This window comes from Trachinotus anak, unplaced genomic scaffold (genome assembly GCF_046630095.1).
Source record: "Trachinotus anak isolate AG129_WGS33_773 ecotype Australia unplaced genomic scaffold, CSIRO_AGI_Tana_v1 ptg000003l, whole genome shotgun sequence".
In the NCBI taxonomy this organism is placed as follows: Eukaryota; Metazoa; Chordata; class Actinopteri; order Carangiformes; family Carangidae; genus Trachinotus; species Trachinotus anak.
In genome coordinates this window covers 20,090,502-20,111,754 of record NW_027273854.1, presented here as the reverse complement: position 1 = coordinate 20,111,754, position 21,253 = coordinate 20,090,502, and the positions used below count along the sequence as shown (strand labels likewise).

The 21,253-nt window shown below is 49.0% G+C and overlaps 16 non-coding genes and 2 pseudogenes across 16 annotated transcripts; all 18 read left to right on the top strand.

Annotated features, from left to right (window-relative positions):
- Positions 1–90: 90 nt before the first annotated feature.
- Positions 91–205, top strand: LOC139618970 (U5 spliceosomal RNA). Its single transcript, XR_011689974.1, has one exon. It is a non-coding gene; the product is annotated as a U5 spliceosomal RNA (small nuclear RNA).
- Positions 206–369: 164 nt separating this feature from the next.
- On the top strand, positions 370–561 carry LOC139618801 (U2 spliceosomal RNA). Its single transcript, XR_011689811.1, has one exon. It is a non-coding gene; the product is annotated as a U2 spliceosomal RNA (small nuclear RNA).
- A 387-nt stretch (positions 562–948) lies between these two features.
- LOC139618969 (U5 spliceosomal RNA) lies at positions 949–1,063 on the top strand. The gene has a single exon (XR_011689973.1). It is a non-coding gene; the product is annotated as a U5 spliceosomal RNA (small nuclear RNA).
- Positions 1,064–1,227: 164 nt separating this feature from the next.
- Positions 1,228–1,419, top strand: LOC139619599 (U2 spliceosomal RNA). The gene has a single exon (XR_011690590.1). It is a non-coding gene; the product is annotated as a U2 spliceosomal RNA (small nuclear RNA).
- A 395-nt stretch (positions 1,420–1,814) lies between these two features.
- On the top strand, positions 1,815–1,929 carry LOC139618968 (U5 spliceosomal RNA). Its single transcript, XR_011689972.1, has one exon. It is a non-coding gene; the product is annotated as a U5 spliceosomal RNA (small nuclear RNA).
- A 5,750-nt stretch (positions 1,930–7,679) lies between these two features.
- On the top strand, positions 7,680–7,853 carry LOC139619705 (U2 spliceosomal RNA; annotated as a pseudogene).
- A 395-nt stretch (positions 7,854–8,248) lies between these two features.
- On the top strand, positions 8,249–8,361 carry LOC139619300 (U5 spliceosomal RNA). Its single transcript, XR_011690302.1, has one exon. It is a non-coding gene; the product is annotated as a U5 spliceosomal RNA (small nuclear RNA).
- Positions 8,362–8,527: 166 nt separating this feature from the next.
- On the top strand, positions 8,528–8,719 carry LOC139619591 (U2 spliceosomal RNA). Its single transcript, XR_011690582.1, has one exon. It is a non-coding gene; the product is annotated as a U2 spliceosomal RNA (small nuclear RNA).
- A 399-nt stretch (positions 8,720–9,118) lies between these two features.
- Positions 9,119–9,233, top strand: LOC139618967 (U5 spliceosomal RNA). The gene has a single exon (XR_011689971.1). It is a non-coding gene; the product is annotated as a U5 spliceosomal RNA (small nuclear RNA).
- Positions 9,234–9,397: 164 nt separating this feature from the next.
- LOC139618789 (U2 spliceosomal RNA) lies at positions 9,398–9,589 on the top strand. Its single transcript, XR_011689800.1, has one exon. It is a non-coding gene; the product is annotated as a U2 spliceosomal RNA (small nuclear RNA).
- A 387-nt stretch (positions 9,590–9,976) lies between these two features.
- Positions 9,977–10,091, top strand: LOC139618966 (U5 spliceosomal RNA). Its single transcript, XR_011689970.1, has one exon. It is a non-coding gene; the product is annotated as a U5 spliceosomal RNA (small nuclear RNA).
- A 164-nt stretch (positions 10,092–10,255) lies between these two features.
- Positions 10,256–10,447, top strand: LOC139619642 (U2 spliceosomal RNA). Its single transcript, XR_011690632.1, has one exon. It is a non-coding gene; the product is annotated as a U2 spliceosomal RNA (small nuclear RNA).
- Positions 10,448–10,846: 399 nt separating this feature from the next.
- On the top strand, positions 10,847–10,961 carry LOC139619355 (U5 spliceosomal RNA). The gene has a single exon (XR_011690354.1). It is a non-coding gene; the product is annotated as a U5 spliceosomal RNA (small nuclear RNA).
- Positions 10,962–11,125: 164 nt separating this feature from the next.
- On the top strand, positions 11,126–11,274 carry LOC139618739 (U2 spliceosomal RNA; annotated as a pseudogene).
- A 3,667-nt stretch (positions 11,275–14,941) lies between these two features.
- Positions 14,942–15,133, top strand: LOC139618777 (U2 spliceosomal RNA). Its single transcript, XR_011689789.1, has one exon. It is a non-coding gene; the product is annotated as a U2 spliceosomal RNA (small nuclear RNA).
- Positions 15,134–15,520: 387 nt separating this feature from the next.
- On the top strand, positions 15,521–15,635 carry LOC139618965 (U5 spliceosomal RNA). The gene has a single exon (XR_011689969.1). It is a non-coding gene; the product is annotated as a U5 spliceosomal RNA (small nuclear RNA).
- Positions 15,636–15,799: 164 nt separating this feature from the next.
- LOC139619598 (U2 spliceosomal RNA) lies at positions 15,800–15,991 on the top strand. The gene has a single exon (XR_011690589.1). It is a non-coding gene; the product is annotated as a U2 spliceosomal RNA (small nuclear RNA).
- Positions 15,992–16,386: 395 nt separating this feature from the next.
- On the top strand, positions 16,387–16,501 carry LOC139618964 (U5 spliceosomal RNA). Its single transcript, XR_011689968.1, has one exon. It is a non-coding gene; the product is annotated as a U5 spliceosomal RNA (small nuclear RNA).
- The last annotated feature ends 4,752 nt before the right edge of the window (positions 16,502–21,253 follow it).

The following is a 21,253-nucleotide window of genomic DNA, read 5'->3' as shown; positions in this document are numbered from 1 at the left end:
CGGGGATTTGGCAAGCTAAGAGAAGGCTACCGTGAGGGCGGTGACTGGGACCAATGGGGTCCTCGGCCGCTCTTGAGGAGAGGCCTGTACTGACTCTGGTTTCTCTTCATCACGCACAAGTCTTTCGCCTTTTACTAAAGACTTCCGTGGAGAGGAACACCAATGAGTTTAAGCTATTTTTGGCAGGCTCTGCCGTATGGCTGAGCCCTTTGAGTTTGTGAAAAGTCAAACAGCTGTCGAGGTCAGGAATGGGGAGGTGGGCGGAGGTGGTGAAAAGCAGCCATTGCTCCGCTCATGTCAAAAGCAGCCAACCGCGACCAGCGAGATTTGTGCCAAGAGCCTGGCTGGAACGCCAGACACTTTGGGCCCATCGCTTCTCGGCCTTTTGGCTAAGATCAAGTGTAGTATCTGTTCTTATCAGTTTAATATCTGATATGTCCTCTACCCGAGGACAAACATATTAAACGGATTTTTAGAACTGGGAGCTGAAAAAGGGGCTTGCCCCGTTCACTCCACGCATCGACCTGGCATTGCAGTGCCGCCGGGAACGGTGCACCCTTCTCTGGCCGTGTGGAAAAGCAAGCAAGCAAGCAAGCAATGACGCAAACGTACAGTTTCAAATGCCCCTCTGGCAGTGGCTGGAGGAAGGTGAGTCAACCTGCCCCACAGCTGATATCCCTCACGCGCCCTGGAAGGGCTGCTAGCCTCCAATCAACCCCGCATTTTCCCTGTATTTTGGTCCCCGGGGGCCTGCAAGCGCCTGATAACTTGAGAAATTTGTGGGGATTGCATGTTGAGGCCCAGACACTTTTCTCCACAGCCCGATTGGCTAGAGCCCGTGACAACATGGGGAGGGGGCGGGGATTTGGCAAGCTAAGAGAAGGCTACCGTGAGGGCGGTGACTGGGACCAATGGGGTCCTCGGCCGCTCTTGAGGAGAGGCCTGTACTGACTCTGGTTTCTCTTCATCACGCACAAGTCTTTCGCCTTTTACTAAAGACTTCCGTGGAGAGGAACACCAATGAGTTTAAGCTATTTTTGGCAGGCTCTGCCGTATGGCTGAGCCCTTTGAGTTTGTGAAAAGTCAAACAGCTGTCGAGGTCAGGAATGGGGAGGTGGGCGGAGGTGGTGAAAAGCAGCCATTGCTCCGCTCATGTCAAAAGCAGCCAACCGCGACCAGCGAGATTTGTGCCAAGAGCCTGGCTGGAACGCCAGACACTTTGGGCCCACCGCTTCTCGGCCTTTTGGCTAAGATCAAGTGTAGTATCTGTTCTTATCAGTTTAATATCTGATATGTCCTCTACCCGAGGACAAACATATTAAACGGATTTTTAGAACTGGGAGCTGAAAAAGGGGCTTGCTCCGTTCACTCCACGCATCGACCTGGCATTGCAGTGCCGCCGGGAACGGTGCACCCTTCTCTGGCCGTGTGGAAAAGCAAGCAAGCAAGCAAGCAAGCAAACAATGACGCAAACGTACAGTTTCAAATGCCCCTCTGGCAGTGGCTGGAGGAAGGTGAGTCAACCTGCCCCACAGCTGATATCCCTCACGCGCCCTGGAAGGGCTGCTAGCCTCCAATCAACCCCGCATTTTCCCTGTATTTTGGTCCCCGGGGGCCTGCAAGCGCCTGATAACTTGAGAAATTTGTGGGGATTGCATGTTGAGGCCCAGACACTTTTCTCCACAGCCCGATTGGCTAGAGCCCGTGACAACATGGGGAGGGGGCGGGGATTTGGCAAGCTAAGAGAAGGCTACCGTGAGGGCGGTGACTGGGACCAATGGGGTCCTCGGCCGCTCTTGAGGAGAGGCCTGTACTGACTCTGGTTTCTCTTCATCACGCACAAGTCTTTCGCCTTTTACTAAAGACTTCCGTGGAGAGGAACACCAATGAGTTTAAGCTATTTTTGGCAGGCTCTGCCGTATGGCTGAGCCCTTTGAGTTTGTGAAAAGTCAAACAGCTGTCGAGGTCAGGAATGGGGAGGTGGGCGGAGGTGGTGAAAAGCAGCCATTGCTCCGCTCATGTCAAAAGCAGCCAACCGCGACCAGCGAGATTTGTGCCAAGAGCCTGGCTGGAACGCCAGACACTTTGGGCCCATCGCTTCTCGGCCTTTTGGCTAAGACTGCGGTCGCCTCCTTTTGATGGTTAAATTCTTGCCTGTTGTGGCTCTGAGTTAAACCAGCTCTTGGGAGGAAATTGTCTACATTCCTTGTTTAAAGTTGTGCAACTTTTCTGTAGTTGCATATCTTAAACAAATAGGAATTCATTGGCCCAGAGAATCTCTTACCTGAGCTCTGCCGGATTCAACACCTTGTCCAGGCCAAAACTTGAAAAGGTAAGTACGTTTTTAGATTTTTTTCCTTTTTTATATTTTTAATTGTATTTACTTATTTATTGTTCATTGTTTTTTTGTCCATTGTAAGTTTTTTACTGATTTTAGATCCTTTTAGCTTGTGGTGCCTCCACCATGTCGGCCACCCATGCCAACATGCGGAGGCACCACTGCGTCCGTTTTAAGTTTAAAGAAAAGGATGGAAAGCTCCTGGAGATGTCAAGGCTAGATTTCTCCAGGAAGCTAATCCAACAGGCTTTGAAATTCACAGCAAACGATTTGAATTGTATTTTGACCCTACCATTAAACAAAGGTTTTGATGTAAGCTTCCAGTCTGCGGCTATCTTGAGAGAATTTTGGACAAGATTTGAGTCTGTGAAACCCCAGTTTTCTGCATTTGTTGTTGAAAAACTGACTGATAATGCATTGAAAACAGTCATTGTCAGAATGTTTAATGAGACAGTGAATGCAGAAGACATTTGTATATGGCTGGGGAGATACTGCACTGTTAAAGGCCAGGCTACCAAAGTGAGAGATGAGGACGGCATCTGGAATTGCGCTTGGAGGGTCCCCATTCAACAATGGCAGGACCCCCAGGGCTTCCAAGGCCTGAAACATCTGCCGTCAATGATAGTTCTGGGTGAAAACAGGGGCTACATCCACTACCAAGGTCAGCCCAAGCTCTGCCGCAAGTGTGGTGAGCATGGGCACCTGGTAGAAGCGTGCACAAAAACCTTTTGCGGAAAGTGTAGAGAAATTGGGCACACTTTTGAGGAGTGCACCAATGGCAGGAAGTGCAACCTTTGTGGAGAAACAAATCATCTCTTCAGAGCTTGCCCCAAATCGTTTGCCAACAAACTAAAGGCAGCAAAAGCCAATGAACAAAATGGAGGACAAAAAGAAAAAGAGCAGGTTGAAGAGGCTGGGCAGGAAAATTCAAATCTCCCGCCAGATACTGTGATTGGAGAGGAGGGATCATGTGAGGCGGGAGAGGGGGAGGGGCCTGCAACAGCCCCATCAATGGAGAGTGGAGAGGAGGATGGGGAGATGCAGGAAGTGGGCGGAGCTAGTTCAGAAATGGAAGATTTTCAACCACCTGAAAATAGTGAGGATGCCCCCCTCCCCGATGCCCAGCAAACAAAGAGACTTGCATCGGAATTGTCCTCTGAGTCTCCTGTAGCCTCAGAGAAGAGGGGAAGAGTTGGGACTCTCTCAGACAGTTCATCTGTGGAGGAGCCCAGAGTCTTCCCCTCCAATTCACCAAATGAAGTCTCTTTTCTGACAGTAGCTCTACAATCAACCCCTAAGGACTCCAAGCTAAATGCAGCCTTGCGTCAAAGGCCAACCCCCAGAGTCCGACGGGGGAATGGAGCTCAACTCCCTCCTTCATCACCTGTTGAAGTGAAGGAGGAGCCCCGTTCACAAGAAATAGTCTAACTGCCTTTTTTTTGAAAAAAAAAAGATATTTTAGCATCTTAAACCTCTATTTAGTGTTTTTAAAATTTCATACCTGTTGTTTTTAATCATACTCATGACACTCACCTTCTCAACCATCAATGTGAGAAGTGTGAAGTCGAGAGTTAGAGCCCAGAGTGTTTTATCCTTTCTTAAATCTACAAAGTCAGATGTGTTTTTAATGCAGGAATGTGGCATACCGTTTTTAAAACACTACCGACAGTGGGAGGAGATGTGGCCACAGACATCGATATGGAGCGGATCAAACCAAAATAAGAACGATGGAGTGGCCATTTTAATAAAAAACCCTCAGGTTCTGGTGAAGGGTAGCACTGTGGTGAGAGACGGTAGGGCACTTTTAGCACACTTGACCTTTATGGGACAGGATTTTAACCTTCTCAATATTTATGGCTTTAACGACAAAAATGACAGGTATGACCTTTTAGAAGACCTGCAGTCCCACATGCTAGGGAGAGTGCCATTAGTTTTAGGAGGTGATTTTAACTGTATTTTAAGTCGAAAAGATAGAAAAAGAACAGGGGAAGATTTTAAAATTGACAAAACATCGGTTTTATTACAGGGCATATGCAGGGATTTTAAACTACAAGACTGTTTTAAAACCATGCATCCCAGAGAGGAGGGCTTCACCTGGTTCAGTGGTGATGGCACCAGAGCCTCTCGCATAGATTTTATTTTCACACGGGACTGCCCGCCGACCGATGCTAGATTGACCCCTGTTTTCTTTTCTGACCACCTGATGCTCTCCTGCACCCTTTCACTCTCTTCAGGTGTGACTTTTGGAAGTGGTCTGTGGAAACTCAACTGCTCCCTGCTTGAAGATCAACATCTAGTTCAGCAGTACAGGGAGCAGTACCGAGAGTGGCAGACCCTTCAAGACATGTACGATACACGAGCACACTGGTGGGAGATGGTGAAGGGAAAGACCCAGACTTTTTTCAGACAGGCAGGCAAAAAAAGAAAGGGCAAGGAGAACAGACGCATGATGGGACTGCAGAAGCGACTACAGCGCTATTTTAACCTCAACCAAAATGGAATGGATTTTAATGAAGAAATTAGAGAAATCAAATCAGAGATGTCGGTTTTAGCTGAAATTAAAAGCAAGGGTGTCATTTTAAGGAGCAGGGAACGGGAAATAGAGGAGGGTGAGAAGTGCACCAGGTATTTTTTTAAGAAAATTGTTAGTAAAGGGGGGACCATTTTAAAACTAAAAAAGGAAAACGGGTGCATAACAGAGAATATCGAAGAAATTAAACAGATTGTGGAAAATTTTTACGTAGAATTGTATAAAGAAAAGCCCATTAGAATAGACACCATGAATGAAGTTTTAAAATCCATCGATAAAAAAGTAAAAGACAGTGTGCTTTTAACCCAAGATTTTACCATTCTAGAGTTAAATAAATGTTTGTCAAGTTTTAAAAAAGGGAAGTCCCCAGGACAGGATGGACTTCCCTTGGAATTTTATTTGACCTTTTGGGACATTTTAGCACCTGATTTGATCGATGTTTTTAAAGACTTTGAGCACCTAGACCGACTTCCTGACAGTTTTAGAGTAGGGATAGTGACTCTACTGCACAAAAACAAAGACAAGACCGACCTGATGAACTGGAGACCTATCGCACTTTTAAACCTTGATTGTAAACTTTTTAGCAAACTTTTAGCCTCACGTATGTCCTTGTTTTTAAAGGGGGTGATTCACCCGGATCAAGGCTGTGCCATCCCAGGGAGGAAGATCACCGACAGCCTGGTACTGATCCGAGACACCATCTGTTACGCGAGAGACAGAAACATCCGGCTAGTAGTCCTAAATTTAGATTTTGAGAAAGCCTTCGATCGGGTCTCGCACCAGTACCTTTTCAAGGTACTGCAAAAAATGGGGTTCCCAGAAAGGTTTCTAGCTTGGGTGGGATTGCTGTATCGGGACATTACCAGCAAATTTGTGATTAACGGGCATTTGACAAAAGCAGTCGATATTAACTGCGGTGTCCGTCAGGGTTGTCCGTTATCTGCCCTCCTATACATAACATGTATAGAACCGCTGGCACAGATCTTGAGAAGGGATCAACGAATCAATGGGTTGGGAGTACCGGGGAGCGGGGGACTGGACACCAAGTGTATTTTATACATGGACGACGTGAACATTTTATGCACCGACCTTTTATCCGTCAACAGGACGCTGGACTTGACTGACTGGTTTGGACAGGCTTCTGGGTCAAAGTTGAACAAAAACAAGACCCAAGCCCAATTTTATGGACCGTGGACAGCGACTGAGATGACAGGACTCCCTTTGACTGTGACCCAGACTGACCAAAAAATACTGGGGATCAAATTTGACAGGGAGGGAGAAGGAACAACAAATTGGCCAGACGTGGTAGGGAAAGTAAAACAAAGACTAGGATATTGGGGACTTAGAGGACTGACTATTGAAGGAAAGGTTTTAATCATCAAAGCGGTGATTTTACCTTTGCTTTTACTCATCAGTTCTGTTTTTATCCCACCTAGGAGAGTGCTTTTAGATCTGGAGCGAGCCATCTTTTATTTCCTGTGGGGCTCCAAGTGGGAGAGACTGAGGAGGGAGGTCATGAAAAGGCCAAAAGAGAAAGGAGGAAAAGGAGTGCCTGACCTGTACTTGTTTTTAGGAAGCCGATACACCGCACTACACCTCAAACAAGCCACAGACCCATCCGGAAACCCCAAAACTACAGCCATGACACGTTTCTGGATGGGATCGTACCTCAGACGATTGAAGATTTTACCTACAGATCTTAAAGTACCCGTGTCTTTTAGCCTGCCACCAGCCTATGCTTTTATCCCGACGTTTTTAAAGCATTTTAAACTGGAGCAGGAGGAGCTGCATATTTTAACCAACCACCGTTCTCTGATCTCTGTTGTGCAGGAGCAGGAGCCAGTGAGTCCAGTGCGCGGGCTCGCATTTGGCGAGCCCTCAACAGTTTGGCGCAACGTGAACCATTCCGCTCTTCCAAACAGACTCCGGGACCTGTCATGGATGGTGGCTCATGAGATTCTCCCAGTCAGGTCCGTCATGCACTCCCGGGGCATGTCAACACGCTCAACCTGCCCCCGACCCGGTTGTGGCGCGCCAGAGTCGGTGAGGCATTTGCTCTGGGAGTGCAGCGCTGCCGTAGACCAGTGGGCAATGGCCGGCTCCTTGCAATTCCCGTACTTGCCAGCAAGGGAGGTCCTTACAGCACAACTGGTGCTCTATGGGGTGAGCCAAAAAACACTGAAGAAAGATGACTTTGCCCAGATGTGGCTCACCCTAGCCGCCATCAAAGACGCCATATGGACCTCCAGAAACTTGCTGGTAAGGAAGCACATGCAGATCCCCCCCGTGGCTGTGATCCGGATGGCTGTAGGCGGCAGGCCTAGGACACAGCCACAAAGAAGCATCGCCTCTGTGCCCATTCGGACGAAGGAGCCGGAGCCACACATGAAAAGGTCAAAGCAGCGGCGGCCTGGCTCTCCGGGTGAGGCAGGTGGGAAGGAGCAACAGGGTGAGGATCTCCTCTGAGCACCACGACAGGATCCCGAGAGACCAAATGTTTGGGGGAGCGGAATGAGTGACCCTGGGTAGGGACTCACTCTGCTCCTGCACAAAATTAGAAAGAAGAGAAGTTTTAAACCAATGCACTCCCTTTTAAAGATTTGGGACACTCCATGGTTTTCATTTGTGAGATGGATTTTATGTTTGACAACATGTAAAACCCCTTGAAATATTTGTTTTTAATGTTTTAAAAAAAAAACAAACAAACAAACAATGGTTTTACAACTATTTATCATAGTGTTGTGATTATAATGTACCCTTTGTATCTCAAGATGTAAACCTTCTTTGAAAAAACTTGAAATGAGTGTCAATAAATCTTTTCGAAAGAAAAATCTGTTCTTATCAGTTTAATATCTGATATGTCCTCTACCCGAGGACAAACATATTAAACGGATTTTTAGAACTGGGAGCTGAAAAAGGGGCTTGCTCCGTTCACTCCACGCATCGACCTGGCATTGCAGTGCCGCCGGGAACGGTGCACCCTTCTCTGGCCGTGTGGAAAAGCAAGCAAGCAAGCAAGCAAGCAAACAATGACGCAAACGTACAGTTTCAAATGCCCCTCTGGCAGTGGCTGGAGGAAGGTGAGTCAACCTGCCCCACAGCTGATATCCCTCACGCGCCCTGGAAGGGCTGCTAGCCTCCAATCAACCCCGCATTTTCCCTGTATTTTGGTCCCCGGGGGCCTGCAAGCGCCTGATAACTTGAGAAATTTGTGGGGATTGCATGTTGAGGCCCAGACACTTTTCTCCACAGCCCGATTGGCTAGAGCCCGTGACAACATGGGGAGGGGGCGGGGATTTGGCAAGCTAAGAGAAGGCTACCGTGAGGGCGGTGACTGGGACCAATGGGGTCCTCGGCCGCTCTTGAGGAGAGGCCTGTACTGACTCTGGTTTCTCTTCATCACGCACAAGTCTTTCGCCTTTTACTAAAGACTTCCGTGGAGAGGAACACCAATGAGTTTAAGCTATTTTTGGCAGGCTCTGCCGTATGGCTGAACCCTTTGAGTTTGTGAAAAGTCAAACAGCTGTCGAGGTCAGGAATGGGGAGGTGGGCAGAGGTGGTGAAAAGCAGCCATTGCTCCGCTCATGTCAAAAGCAGCCAACCGCGACCAGCGAGATTTGTGCCAAGAGCCTGGCTGGAACGCCAGACACTTTGGGCCCATCGCTTCTCGGCCTTTTGGCTAAGATCAAGTGTAGTATCTGTTCTTATCAGTTTAATATCTGATATGTCCTCTACCCGAGGACGAACATATTAAACGGATTTTTAGAACTGGGAGCTGAAAAAGGGGCTTGCTCCGTTCACTCCACGCATCGACCTGGCATTGCAGTGCCGCCGGGAACGGTGCACCCTTCTCTGGCCGTGTGGAAAAGCAAGCAAGCAAGCAAGCAAGCAAGCAAACAATGACGCAAACGTACAGTTTCAAATGCCCCTCTGGCAGTGGCTGGAGGAAGGTGAGTCAACCTGCCCCACAGCTGATATCCCTCACGCGCCCTGGAAGGGCTGCTAGCCTCCAATCAACCCCGCATTTTCCCTGTATTTTGGTCCCCGGGGGCCTGCAAGCGCCTGATAACTTGAGAAATTTGTGGGGATTGCATGTTGAGGCCCAGACACTTTTCTCCACAGCCCGATTGGCTAGAGCCCGTGACAACATGGGGAGGGGGCGGGGATTTGGCAAGCTAAGAGAAGGCTACCGTGAGGGCGGTGACTGGGACCAATGGGGTCCTCGGCCGCTCTTGAGGAGAGGCCTGTACTGACTCTGGTTTCTCTTCATCACGCACAAGTCTTTCGCCTTTTACTAAAGACTTCCGTGGAGAGGAACACCAATGAGTTTAAGCTATTTTTGGCAGGCTCTGCCGTATGGCTGAGCCCTTTGAGTTTGTGAAAAGTCAAACAGCTGTCGAGGTCAGGAATGGGGAGGTGGGCGGAGGTGGTGAAAAGCAGCCATTGCTCCGCTCATGTCAAAAGCAGCCAACCGCGACCAGCGAGATTTGTGCCAAGAGCCTGGCTGGAACGCCAGACACTTTGGGCCCATCGCTTCTCGGCCTTTTGGCTAAGATCAAGTGTAGTATCTGTTCTTATCAGTTTAATATCTGATATGTCCTCTACCCGAGGACAAACATATTAAACGGATTTTTAGAACTGGGAGCTGAAAAAGGGGCTTGCCCCGTTCACTCCACGCATCGACCTGGCATTGCAGTGCCGCCGGGAACGGTGCACCCTTCTCTGGCCGTGTGGAAAAGCAAGCAAGCAAGCAAGCAATGACGCAAACGTACAGTTTCAAATGCCCCTCTGGCAGTGGCTGGAGGAAGGTGAGTCAACCTGCCCCACAGCTGATATCCCTCACGCGCCCTGGAAGGGCTGCTAGCCTCCAATCAACCCCGCATTTTCCCTGTATTTTGGTCCCCGGGGGCCTGCAAGCGCCTGATAACTTGAGAAATTTGTGGGGATTGCATGTTGAGGCCCAGACACTTTTCTCCACAGCCCGATTGGCTAGAGCCCGTGACAACATGGGGAGGGGGCGGGGATTTGGCAAGCTAAGAGAAGGCTACCGTGAGGGCGGTGACTGGGACCAATGGGGTCCTCGGCCGCTCTTGAGGAGAGGCCTGTACTGACTCTGGTTTCTCTTCATCACGCACAAGTCTTTCGCCTTTTACTAAAGACTTCCGTGGAGAGGAACACCAATGAGTTTAAGCTATTTTTGGCAGGCTCTGCCGTATGGCTGAGCCCTTTGAGTTTGTGAAAAGTCAAACAGCTGTCGAGGTCAGGAATGGGGAGGTGGGCGGAGGTGGTGAAAAGCAGCCATTGCTCCGCTCATGTCAAAAGCAGCCAACCGCGACCAGCGAGATTTGTGCCAAGAGCCTGGCTGGAACGCCAGACACTTTGGGCCCATCGCTTCTCGGCCTTTTGGCTAAGATCAAGTGTAGTATCTGTTCTTATCAGTTTAATATCTGATATGTCCTCTACCCAAGGACAAACATATTAAACGGATTTTTAGAACTGGGAGCTGAAAAAGGGGCTTGCTCTGTTCACTCCACGCATCGACCTGGCATTGCAGTGCCGCCGGGAACGGTGCACCCTTCTCTGGCCGTGTGGAAAAGCAAGCAAGCAAGCAAGCAAGCAAGCAAACAATGACGCAAACGTACAGTTTCAAATGCCCCTCTGGCAGTGGCTGGAGGAAGGTGAGTCAACCTGCCCCACAGCTGATATCCCTCACGCGCCCTGGAAGGGCTGCTAGCCTCCAATCAACCCCGCATTTTCCCTGTATTTTGGTCCCCGGGGGCCTGCAAGCGCCTGATAACTTGAGAAATTTGTGGGGATTGCATGTTGAGGCCCAGACACTTTTCTCCACAGCCCGATTGGCTAGAGCCCGTGACAACATGGGGAGGGGGCGGGGATTTGGCAAGCTAAGAGAAGGCTACCGTGAGGGCGGTGACTGGGACCAATGGGGTCCTCGGCCGCTCTTGAGGAGAGGCCTGTACTGACGCTGGTTTCTCTTCATCACGCACAAGTCTTTCGCCTTTTACTAAAGACTTCCGTGGAGAGGAACACCAATGAGTTTAAGCTATTTTTGGCAGGCTCTGCCGTATGGCTGAGCCCTTTGAGTTTGTGAAAAGTCAAACAGCTGTCGAGGTCAGGAATGGGGAGGTGGGCGGAGGTGGTGAAAAGCAGCCATTGCTCCGCTCATGTCAAAAGCAGCCAACCGCGACCAGCGAGATTTGTGCCAAGAGCCTGGCTGGAACGCCAGACACTTTGGGCCCATCGCTTCTCGGCCTTTTGGCTAAGATCAAGTGTAGTATTCGTGGAGAGATTTTTCTTTTTTGATCTGGGCGACACTTCTATGGAAGCGATGGCCAGTATGGCCTCTCCTGTGCAGGTTATCCCTATGGTTGGGTTGAGGTTCACGCTTCGTTTCCAGGCAATCGTGACAGAAGAAGATGCTGTTTCAAGATCGTGGTTCTGCAAGAGGGTCATCATGGGCCAGCTTCTTTTGACGGTGGAGGATGTCTTGTGCATTCAATGGAACCAACAGGAAAAAGCTTTTGATGTCACCCTGAGGAATGAGGAGGTGTACAGAAAGGTGTCTGAAAATTGTTCGGCTGGAGCTGGGGTAAGGCCCCTTGCCTGCTACAAGATTTTGAGTTTGGACAGACCTAATTTCAGGCAGATCACAGTTCACATGTTTAACCCGTTTGTGACTGATCTTGCCTTGGCTGATTTCCTGGGCCGGTATGGAGAAGTGGTGTCAGCAGCAAGATATGTTAATGATCCAATGGGGTTTTGGACTGGCAGACGGCAGTTCCAGGTGTTGCTCAAGCCTGAGCCAGAAGGGCCTGGTGGTCTCAGACATCCACCCGCCTTTTTTAGTCTCGGTGGGGACCGTGGCTATTTGTTCTATTCGAGGCAACCGTCTTTCTGTCGGCAGTGTAGGCAGTCTGGCCACACGGAGGCAGGATGCACTGGGGTCTGCTGCCGTTTCTGTGGTCAGGGGGGACACGAGGCTAAAGACTGCACTGCACTGAAGGCCTGTCATGGATGTGGTGGACTTGATCACCTCTATCGGAGCTGTCCTGGCCGTAGGAGAACCTTTGCAGAAGTAGCTGGGGCCACTGGAGGGCAGGGTAAGGCTCAAGACTTTGGAGGGACTTTCGTGCCAATGGGCAATACGTCAATTGATCCACAGCAAGCGGATCAGCTTCCAGGCCCTTCTGGGAGTAGAGTGGACTCTGTATCCAAGGTGCAGGGACTTGCCAGTGTTGCTGGAGAAGTCAGTGTGGACCAGGTGCCCTCGGGGATTACGGACACGGTCCCCACTGGTGCCGCTCCCACCGAGCCAAAGCAAGGAGCACGAAGAGGTTTGAAGGTGTTGGAGGAGGGTCTCTCGATTGAAAAGGGGGAGTGTGAGCAGGTGGTGAAGAGTAAAAGGTCAAAGAGGGAGAGGGAGGGAGAGGGGAGGGGGCAGGCCGCAGAGGTGGGGGTTGATGTGGGTAGGGCTGATGGAATACAACAGGGGGGGGAAACGGTTAGAGGAGGGGCCCGGGGGCGGGATGCAATAGATACAGGTCAGGGGTTGGAGCATGTCTCAGGGGTTTTGGGTGAGGAGCCACCAGCTGGGTTGGAGCTTGATTTTGAGCTTTCTCCCGGTTTGCTCCTATTGTCGTCTCCTTTGAGTGAGGACGCATACGAGGGACCAAAAAGGCCTTCATCCTCACCAAATGCTGTTCCCTTTTCCTGGGCGGACCAGATGGATAGTGAAGGAGATGATCTGTATTCACAGTAGGGGGGGGGACTGTTTTGTTTTCTTTTTGTTTTTGTTTGAGTGTAAGCATCTGTAATTTAAAATGTTCTCCTTTGATGTTCTTTCTCTGAATGTGAGGGGAATGAGGAACACTGTTAAAAGAAGGATCGTTTTCGAATTTGTTAGCTCTTTGCGTGTAGCTTTTTGTTTGTTGCAGGAAGTCCACTTACGGGATATGGGGGATGTTGGGTGTTTTAGAAGGGAATGGACCAGAGGGGACTCAGTCTGGAGCATAGGGGGTGTTCACTCTACAGGAGTTGGGATTTTGTTTGGTTTTAAGGAGATTAAAGTGGAGGGTGTTTTTGTTATTGTCCAGGGGAGAATAATGGGTGCGGACATCTCCTGGGGAACAAACACGCTGAGAATCATTGTGGTCTATGGACCACAATCCTCAGCAGAGCGGAAAGAAATGTTTGGGATGCTGGAGCCGCACCTTGTCACCAACAGGCAGGTCATCATAGGGGGTGATTTTAATGTAGAGTTAGGAAAGGGGGGTGATGCCAGCGACCTGTACATTTCTAATCTTTTGAATAGTTTTGGTTTGGTCGATGGGGCGAGGGTGGTCAGGCCACTCATGGATGGTCCCACTTGGCGTAATTCGCAGGGGATCTTTAAGCGTTTAGATTATGTATTTTTTGTTAAGACCTTGAAGTTGGTTGCAGGAAGGGTGCTCCCGGTTTGCTTTTCGGATCATGATGGTTTGCTGTTTACGGTGAGTTTGGATTTGCCAGTCTTCGGGCCTGGGTTTTGGCGCTTAAATATTAGTGTGCTGGAGGAGGACTTGTTTAGTCAACAGTTTCTTTGGTTTTTTAAGGGTCTTATGGGACTCAAACCGCTGTGCCAGGGGTTGTTAGAGTGGTGGGAGGTGGCTAAGGAGAGGATGAAGATATTTTGTTTAAGTTATTGTCAGAGAAAGGCTGGAATGGCAAAGAGGGAGGTGGTCCATCTCCAGCACCGCCTTGAACTCGAGTATGCTAGGGGTAACTGTAAAGGTGCTGTAGACCATCAAGTTTGCGCATCCTTGAAAGCAAGTCTGAGACATATTTTTGAGGGTAGGGCCCGCGCATACCTGGTGCGGTCACGTCTGCAGTTCATTGAACAGTCAGAGACATGTTCGGCTGCTTTTTTTGGCTCCATACGGGCTGATAGGGCGAAGCAGCTGGTGTCAGGAGTTAGGAATAAACAGGGCAGGGTTGTGGTGGACACCTGCGAGATGGTGTGTGTCGCTACAGATCATTTCCGTGATGTTTTCACGGAGCGAGCGGTAGACATAGGAGGGGGAGGGGTGTTCCTGGATTTGCTGAACCAGCAGGTGCCAGGGAACATAGTGCGGGCTTTGGAGGCCCCACTGACCCTCAAAGAGCTTGAAGGTGCTCTCTGTAGGATGAACAGGCGCAAGGTGCCAGGCATTGATGGGTTGCCGGTAGAGTTCTATGTTAAGTTTTGGGACATACTTGGGCCAGTATTGTTGGAGGTGTTGACTGAGGTGCTCTGTACGGGGAAAATGGGGAGGTCTATGGCGACTGGAGTTATCTCCCTTCTGTTTAAGAAAGGGGATCGCGCTGATATGGATAACTGGCGACCGCTGTCCATGCTGTGCGTAGACTATAAGCTCCTGGCTAAGGTTCTGGCAGACCGGTTAAGCGTGGCCCTGCCACATGTGGTCCATGTGGACCAGACATGTGCAGTGCCAGGGCGCTCAGTAAGATGGAACCTGCAACTCTTACGGGATGCTGTGGCTTGGGCTGAGGATAGGCATCTGCCGCTTATGCTGGTCGGTCTTGATCAAGCAAAGGCCTTTGACAGAGTACATTGGGGTTTTATGTTTAGTGTACTGGAAAGGCTAGGTTTCGGTCAGGTTTTTGTAGGGTGGCTGCGCACATTGTATAGGGGTGCGGGGAGCAGGGTTTTGGTTAATGGGCACCTGGGGGAGGCTTTTAGTTTGTACTCTGGGGTGAGACAGGGTTGCCCGCTCTCACCGCTGCTCTATGTGCTTTACATGGAGCCATTAGCAGCTGCCATTCGGGCTGATCCTGGAGTGAGAGGTTTTTTTGTGCCTGGCAGTGGGGGTCTGCGAGTCAAGCTGTCTCAGCAGGCTCTGCCGTATGGCTGAGCCCTTTGAGTTTGTGAAAAGTCAAACAGCTGTCGAGGTCAGGAATGGGGAGGTGGGCGGAGGTGGTGAAAAGCAGCCATTGCTCCGCTCATGTCAAAAGCAGCCAACCGCGACCAGCGAGATTTGTGCCAAGAGCCTGGCTGGAACGCCAGACACTTTGGGCCCATCGCTTCTCGGCCTTTTGGCTAAGATCAAGTGTAGTATCTGTTCTTATCAGTTTAATATCTGATATGTCCTCTACCCGAGGACAAACATATTAAACGGATTTTTAGAACTGGGAGCTGAAAAAGGGGCTTGCCCCGTTCACTCCACGCATCGACCTGGCATTGCAGTGCCGCCGGGAACGGTGCACCCTTCTCTGGCCGTGTGGAAAAGCAAGCAAGCAAGCAAGCAATGACGCAAACGTACAGTTTCAAATGCCCCTCTGGCAGTGGCTGGAGGAAGGTGAGTCAACCTGCCCCACAGCTGATATCCCTCACGCGCCCTGGAAGGGCTGCTAGCCTCCAATCAACCCCGCATTTTCCCTGTATTTTGGTCCCCGGGGGCCTGCAAGCGCCTGATAACTTGAGAAATTTGTGGGGATTGCATGTTGAGGCCCAGACACTTTTCTCCACAGCCCGATTGGCTAGAGCCCGTGACAACATGGGGAGGGGGCGGGGATTTGGCAAGCTAAGAGAAGGCTACCGTGAGGGCGGTGACTGGGACCAATGGGGTCCTCGGCCGCTCTTGAGGAGAGGCCTGTACTGACTCTGGTTTCTCTTCATCACGCACAAGTCTTTCGCCTTTTACTAAAGACTTCCGTGGAGAGGAACACCAATGAGTTTAAGCTATTTTTGGCAGGCTCTGCCGTATGGCTGAGCCCTTTGAGTTTGTGAAAAGTCAAACAGCTGTCGAGGTCAGGAATGGGGAGGTGGGCGGAGGTGGTGAAAAGCAGCCATTGCTCCGCTCATGTCAAAAGCAGCCAACCGCGACCAGCGAGATTTGTGCCAAGAGCCTGGCTGGAACGCCAGACACTTTGGGCCCACCGCTTCTCGGCCTTTTGGCTAAGATCAAGTGTAGTATCTGTTCTTATCAGTTTAATATCTGATATGTCCTCTACCCGAGGACAAACATATTAAACGGATTTTTAGAACTGGGAGCTGAAAAAGGGGCTTGCTCCGTTCACTCCACGCATCGACCTGGCATTGCAGTGCCGCCGGGAACGGTGCACCCTTCTCTGGCCGTGTGGAAAAGCAAGCAAGCAAGCAAGCAAGCAAACAATGACGCAAACGTACAGTTTCAAATGCCCCTCTGGCAGTGGCTGGAGGAAGGTGAGTCAACCTGCCCCACAGCTGATATCCCTCACGCGCCCTGGAAGGGCTGCTAGCCTCCAATCAACCCCGCATTTTCCCTGTATTTTGGTCCCCGGGGGCCTGCAAGCGCCTGATAACTTGAGAAATTTGTGGGGATTGCATGTTGAGGCCCAGACACTTTTCTCCACAGCCCGATTGGCTAGAGCCCGTGACAACATGGGGAGGGGGCGGGGATTTGGCAAGCTAAGAGAAGGCTACCGTGAGGGCGGTGACTGGGACCAATGGGGTCCTCGGCCGCTCTTGAGGAGAGGCCTGTACTGACTCTGGTTTCTCTTCATCACGCACAAGTCTTTCGCCTTTTACTAAAGACTTCCGTGGAGAGGAACACCAATGAGTTTAAGCTATTTTTGGCAGGCTCTGCCGTATGGCTGAGCCCTTTGAGTTTGTGAAAAGTCAAACAGCTGTCGAGGTCAGGAATGGGGAGGTGGGCGGAGGTGGTGAAAAGCAGCCATTGCTCCGCTCATGTCAAAAGCAGCCAACCGCGACCAGCGAGATTTGTGCCAAGAGCCTGGCTGGAACGCCAGACACTTTGGGCCCATCGCTTCTCGGCCTTTTGGCTAAGACTGCGGTCGCCTCCTTTTGATGGTTAAATTCTTGCCTGTTGTGGCTCTGAGTTAAACCAGCTCTTGGGAGGAAATTGTCTACATTCCTTGTTTAAAGTTGTGCAACTTTTCTGTAGTTGCATATCTTAAACAAATAGGAATTCATTGGCCCAGAGAATCTCTTACCTGCGCTCTGCCGGATTCAACACCTTGTCCAGGCCAAAACTTGAAAAGGTAAGTACGTTTTTAGATTTTTTTCCTTTTTATATTTTTAATTGTATTTACTTATTTATTGTTCATTGTTTTTTTTTTGTCCATTGTAAGTTTTTTACTGATTTTAGATCCTTTTAGCTTGTGGTGCCTCCACCATGTCGGCCACCCATGCCAACATGCGGAGGCACCACAGCGTCCGTTTTAAGTTTAAAGAAAAGGATGGAAAGCTCCTGGAGATGTCAAGGCTAGATTTCTCCAGGAAGCTAATCCAACAGGCTTTGAAATTCACCGCAAACGATTTGAATTGTATTTTGACCCTACCATTAAATAAAGGTTTTGATGTAAGCTTCCAGTCTGCGGCTATCTTGAGAGAATTTTGGACAAGATTTGAGTCTGTGAAACCCCAGTTTTCTGCATTTGTTGTTGAAAAACTGACTGATAATGCATTGAAAACAGTCATTGTCAGAATGTTTAATGAGACAGTGAATGCAGAAGACATTTGTATATGGCTGGGGAGATACTGCACTGTTAAAGGCCAGGCTACCAAAGTGAGAGATGAGGACGGCATCTGGAATTGCGCTTGGAGGGTCCCCATTCAACAATGGCAGGACCCCCAGGGCTTCCAAGGCCTGAAACATCTGCCGTCAATGATAGTTCTGGGTGAAAACAGGGGCTACATCCACTACCAAGGTCAGCCCAAGCTCTGCCGCAAGTGCGGTGAGCATGGGCACCTGGTAGAAGCGTGCACAAAAACCTTTTGCGGAAAGTGTAGAGAAATTGGGCACACTTTTGAGGAGTGCACCAATGGCAGGAAGTGCAACCTTTGTGGAGAAACAAATCATCTCTTCAGAGCTTGCCCCAAATCGTTTGCCAACAAACTAAAGGCAGCAAAAGCCAATGAACAAAATGGAGGACAAAAAGAAAAAGAGCAGGTTGAAGAGGCTGGGCAGGAAAATTCAAATCTCCCGCCAGATACTGTGATTGGAGAGGAGGGATCATGTGAGGCGGGAGAGGGGGAGGGGCCTGCAACAGCCCCATCAATGGAGAGTGGAGAGGAGGATGGGGAGATGCAGGAAGTGGGCGGAGCTAGTTCAGAAATGGAAGATTTTCAACCACCTGAAAATAGTGAGGATGCCCCCCTCCCCGATGCCCAGCAAACAAAGAGACTTGCATCGGAATTGTCCTCTGAGTCTCCTGTAGCCTCAGAGAAGAGGGGAAGAGTTGGGACTCTCTCAGACAGTTCATCTGTGGAGGAGCCCAGAGTCTTCCCCTCCAATTCACCAAATGAAGTCTCTTTCCTGACAGTAGCTCTACAATCAACCCCTAAGGACTCCAAGCTAAATGCAGCCTTGCGTCAAAGGCCAACCCCCAGAGTCCGACGGGGGAATGGAGCTCAACTCCCTCCTTCATCACCTGTTGAAGTGAAGGAGGAGCCCCGTTCACAAGAAATAGTCTAACTGCCTTTTTTTTTTTTTAAAAAAAAAAAGATATTTTAGCATCTTAAACCTCTATTTAGTGTTTTTAAAATTTCATACCTGTTGTTTTTAATCATACTCATGACACTCACCTTCTCAACCATCAATGTGAGAAGTGTGAAGTCGAGAGTTAGAGCCCAGAGTGTTTTATCCTTTCTTAATTCTACAAAGTCAGATGTGTTTTTAATGCAGGAATGTGGCATACCGTTTTTAAAACACTACCGACAGTGGGAGGAGATGTGGCCACAGACATCGATATGGAGCGGATCAAACCAAAATAAGAACGATGGAGTGGCCATTTTAATAAAAAACCCTCAGGTTCTGGTGAAGGGTAGCACTGTGGTGAGAGACGGTAGGGCACTTTTAGCACACTTGACCTTTATGGGACAGGATTTTAACCTTCTCAATATTTATGGCTTTAACGACAAAAATGACAGGTATGACCTTTTAGAAGACCTGCAGTCCCACATGCTAGGGAGAGTGCCATTAGTTTTAGGAGGTGATTTTAACTGTATTTTAAGTCGAAAAGATAGAAAAAGAACAGGGGAAGATTTTAAAATTGACAAAACATCGGTTTTATTACAGGGCATATGCAGGGATTTTAAACTACAAGACTGTTTTAAAACCATGCATCCCAGAGAGGAGGGCTTCACCTGGTTCAGTGGTGATGGCACCAGAGCCTCTCGCATAGATTTTATTTTCACACGGGACTGCCCGCCGACCGATGCTAGATTGACCCCTGTTTTCTTTTCTGACCACCTGATGCTCTCCTGCACCCTTTCACTCTCTTCAGGTGTGACTTTTGGAAGTGGTCTGTGGAAACTCAACTGCTCCCTGCTTGAAGATCAACATCTAGTTCAGCAGTACAGGGAGCAGTACCGAGAGTGGCAGACCCTTCAAGACATGTACGATACACGAGCACACTGGTGGGAGATGGTGAAGGGAAAGACCCAGACTTTTTTCAGACAGGCAGGCAAAAAAAGAAAGGGCAAGGAGAACAGACGCATGATGGGACTGCAGAAGCGACTACAGCGCTATTTTAACCTCAACCAAAATGGAATGGATTTTAATGAAGAAATTAGAGAAATCAAATCAGAGATGTCGGTTTTAGCTGAAATTAAAAGCAAGGGTGTCATTTTAAGGAGCAGGGAACGGGAAATAGAGGAGGGTGAGAAGTGCACCAGGTATTTTTTTAAGAAAATTGTTAGTAAAGGGGGGACCATTTTAAAACTAAAAAAGGAAAACGGGTGCATAACAGAGAATATCGAAGAAATTAAACAGATTGTGGAAAATTTTTACGTAGAATTGTATAAAGAAAAGCCCATTAGAATAGACACCATGAATGAAGTTTTAAAATCCATCGATAAAAAAGTAAAAGACAGTGTGCTTTTAACCCAAGATTTTACCATTCTAGAGTTAAATAAATGTTTGTCAAGTTTTAAAAAAGGGAAGTCCCCAGGACAGGATGGACTTCCCTTGGAATTTTATTTGACCTTTTGGGACATTTTAGCACCTGATTTGATCGATGTTTTTAAAGACTTTGAGCACCTAGACCGACTTCCTGACAGTTTTAGAGTAGGGATAGTGACTCTACTGCACAAAAACAAAGACAAGACCGACCTGATGAACTGGAGACCTATCGCACTTTTAAACCTTGATTGTAAACTTTTTAGCAAACTTTTAGCCTCACGTATGTCCTTGTTTTTAAAGGGGGTGATTCACCCGGATCAAGGCTGTGCCATCCCAGGGAGGAAGATCACCGACAGCCTGGTACTGATCCGAGACACCATCTGTTACGCGAGAGACAGAAACATCCGGCTAGTAGTCCTAAATTTAGATTTTGAGAAAGCCTTCGATCGGGTCTCGCACCAGTACCTTTTCAAGGTACTGCAAAAAATGGGGTTCCCAGAAAGGTTTCTAGCTTGGGTGGGATTGCTGTATCGGGACATTACCAGCAAATTTGTGATTAACGGGCATTTGACAAAAGCAGTCGATATTAACTGCGGTGTCCGTCAGGGTTGTCCGTTATCTGCCCTCCTATACATAACATGTATAGAACCGCTGGCACAGATCTTGAGAAGGGATCAACGAATCAATGGGTTGGGAGTACCGGGGAGCGGGGGACTGGACACCAAGTGTATTTTATACATGGACGACGTGAACATTTTATGCACCGACCTTTTATCCGTCAACAGGACGCTGGACTTGACTGACTGGTTTGGACAGGCTTCTGGGTCAAAGTTGAACAAAAACAAGACCCAAGCCCAATTTTATGGACCGTGGACAGCGACTGAGATGACAGGACTCCCTTTGACTGTGACCCAGACTGACCAAAAAATACTGGGGATCAAATTTGACAGGGAGGGAGAAGGAACAACAAATTGGCCAGACGTGGTAGGGAAAGTAAAACAAAGACTAGGATATTGGGGACTTAGAGGACTGACTATTGAAGGAAAGGTTTTAATCATCAAAGCGGTGATTTTACCTTTGCTTTTACTCATCAGTTCTGTTTTTATCCCACCTAGGAGAGTGCTTTTAGATCTGGAGCGAGCCATCTTTTATTTCCTGTGGGGCTCCAAGTGGGAGAGACTGAGGAGGGAGGTCATGAAAAGGCCAAAAGAGAAAGGAGGAAAAGGAGTGCCTGACCTGTACTTGTTTTTAGGAAGCCGATACACCGCACTACACCTCAAACAAGCCACAGACCCATCCGGAAACCCCAAAACTACAGCCATGACACGTTTCTGGATGGGATCGTACCTCAGACGATTGAAGATTTTACCTACAGATCTTAAAGTACCCGTGTCTTTTAGCCTGCCACCAGCCTATGCTTTTATCCTGACGTTTTTAAAGCATTTTAAACTGGAGCAGGAGGAGCTGCATATTTTAACCAACCAC